Here is a 3,165-nt window from a genome sequence, read left to right as displayed (position 1 = left end):
GTTGTATGTGGCCCTTTGAAAATGGTTCTTAAATACTCTGAAAAAGCTAAATCAAAAGAACTTGTTGAATCAAAAGTGATTTGTTGGAATCAAAGTGTTGCGAGGATTTAGCTAAAATAAATGTTTAAATGTTTAACTTTAATATATCCCAATAAATTGTAAAAACCTTTTGACTAGTTGCAAGACATGATTAAATAAACTGTTGTCCATGTACAACCCGAATTCCGGAAATGTTGGGAGGTTTTTTAAATTTTAATAAAATGAAAACTAAAAGAATTTTAAATCACATGAGCCAATATTTTATTCACAATAGAACATAGATAACATAACAAATATTTTAAACTGAGAAATTTTACAATTTTATGCACAAAATGAGCTAATTTCAAATTTGGTGCCTGCAAAAGGCCTAAAAATATTGGGACGGGGGCATGTTTATCATGGTGGAGCATCTCCTCAGTTTGAAGACGCCTGGGTATCGAGGTCATGAGTTTCTGGAGTTTTGGTGTTGGAATTTGGTCCCATTCATGCCTGATCTAGGTTTCCAGCTGCTGAAGAGTTCATGGTCGTCTTTGACGTATTTTTCGTTTAATGATGCACCATATGTTCTGTATAGGTGAGAGATCTGGACTGCAGGCAAGCCAATTCAGCACCCGGACTCTTCTACTATGAAGCCATGCTGTTGTAATAGCTGCAGTATGTGGTTTTGCAAAATACGCTCCCCTGAAATAGACGTCGTCTGGAGGGGAGCATATGTTGCTCTAAAACATTTATATACCTTTCAGCATTCATAGTGCCTCCCAAAACATGCAAGCTGCCCATTGATTGAGTTGGGCAGGTCATTCCATCAGGAGGGAACATTTAATTTAAAGTCAGTATGAATTGCAGAGCCAGAGGTGGTTTTGTAGGCAAACATCAATGCCTTGAATTTTATGCGAGCAGCTATTGGTAGCCAGTGCAAATTGATAAACAGAGGTGTGACGTATTTTTTCAGCTTGTTAAAGACTAATCTTGCTACCGCGTTCTGGATTAATTGTAAAGGTTTGATAGAACTGGCTGGAAGACATGCCAAGAGAGCATTGAAATAGTCCAGCCTGGACAGAACAAGAGCTTGAACAAGGAGTTGTGAAGAAAGGGCCTGATCTTCCTGATGTTGTATAAAGCCAATCTGCCGAACCGGGCAGTTCTAACACAGTCTGAGAAAGCCAGCTGATCATCAATTGCAACTCCAAGGTTTCTGGCTGTTTTTGATGGGGTTATAGATAACAGGATAACAGGACTTAACGACTACAGACCTGTGGCTCTAACATCTGTCCTCATGAAGTCGTTTGAAAAACTGGTTCTGGCTTATCTGAAGGACATCACTGGACCCCCTGCAGTTTGTCCCATAGCTCTATCTGTCAGTGGATCTCCATCTTTCTGACAGACAAGCAGCAGCTAGTGAGACTGGGGAAATTCATGTCAAACAGCCGCTCCACCAACACTGGTGCCCCTCAGGGCTGTGTTCTCTCCCCACTGCTTTTCTCCCTGTACACCACTAAAGACCCCTCTGTCAGGCTCCTGAAGTTCGTAGACTATGGACTTCAGGAGAAACCCCCCTGCTCTCCCCCCACTCACCATCATGAACAGCACCGTGACTGCAGTGGAGTCATTCAGGTTCCTGGGATCTATCATCTCTCAGGATTGAAGTGGGACACTCACATCAACTCCACTGTAAAAAAGGCCCAACAAAGGCTGTCCTTCCTTCGCCAGCTGAGGAACCTGCCACATGGGAGCTGCTGAAACAGTTCTACTCAGCCGTCATCGAGTCTGTTCTGTGCACATCAGTAACTGTCTGGTTTGGCTCAGCTACTAAATCAGACATCAGAAGACTACAGACAACGGTTCGGACTGCGAAGAGGATTATTGGTGCTCCCCTGCCCACTCTTTAAGAACTGTATACATCCAGAGTGAGAGAAAATCACTCTGGATCCCTCACATCCAAGCCATCCCCTTTTTTAACTTTCTGGCCGGCGCTTCAGAGCCACAAATACCATGAATACCATGAATCTTCATGAACAGTTAAATGTTCCCCCCATTGTGCAATAACCTTATATTTATTTGTTACCACCTACATCCTAGTACATCCCTGCATCTCTATTCTATTCCTATTCTATAATCTATAGCACAACTGTACACACAATTTATTTTTTTGATTTTTGTCTATTTATATTTATATATGTGTGTATTTTTATTCTCATCTTATTTGTATTGTCTCTGTGTTGTTGCGTGCACTGGAAGCTTGTGACTCCTAGTATGCGCAAGCCTGCTTGGCAATAAAGCTCTTTCTGATTTGGTTGATGAGCCTAACTGGAAGGTGAACTTGTGATAAATCGATGTGTGTTTGCTGAAAGCACAAGCAGGTCTGTCGTGGCCAGGTTGAGTAGAAGGTGATGCTCCTTCATCCAGAGTGTGTTAGACATGCTATCATCAGATCATCGGTCTCCGTGTGCACTTCTGAAGGAGGTTATCTGATGCATCACAAGCAGTTTCTGTACAAAAACACAAAAGCTGTGTAACCTTGGTTGATTAAATTATTATTATTGTGTTTGCTTCGTTGTATCTTTGTGTTCTACACAAGTGTTTAAGGTTAGAAGGCCACACATTAAAGGAACATGAATATATGCCACCTTTAAAATGACTGTGAAAAGCCATTATAAAGCATTAAACTGATTTCTGGTTCGTTATAGGCTATTTGTTTAGCTGGAATCTTGGCAACAGATTTGATGTCTAGAATAAATGCAAAAAGCAAGTATTTTTCGAACATTTTTCTTTCTGAAAAAGTACTACAATGATCGTTAATGCAACCATTAAGGACCTGGCATCATTAGGAGGAGTCAGAATGGCTAAATTTCTCTAAAATCGAGTTCATAATGCCATCTCATCTCACACCTCTTCTGTCACGACTAATGTCCGCCAACAGCTGCCGTACTTCTCGGTCATACCACCAATAAAAGGGGGAGTCCGGTAAAAGCTGCGATACATAATTATCACTCATTTTATGCAAAACATACCCCATTTATACATAATATCTATATAAGTTCTCAAATAAACCTATATTAAGCGTCTCACGTAGATTAAAGGTTCTAATGACTCTCTCCATCCTTAAGCGCGCTGGTCCACCCCTCC

This window comes from Barbus barbus (assembly GCF_936440315.1).
Source record: "Barbus barbus genome assembly, chromosome: 44".
Lineage (NCBI taxonomy): Eukaryota > Metazoa > Chordata > Actinopteri > Cypriniformes > Cyprinidae > Barbus > Barbus barbus.
This window is presented reverse-complemented; position numbering follows the sequence as displayed.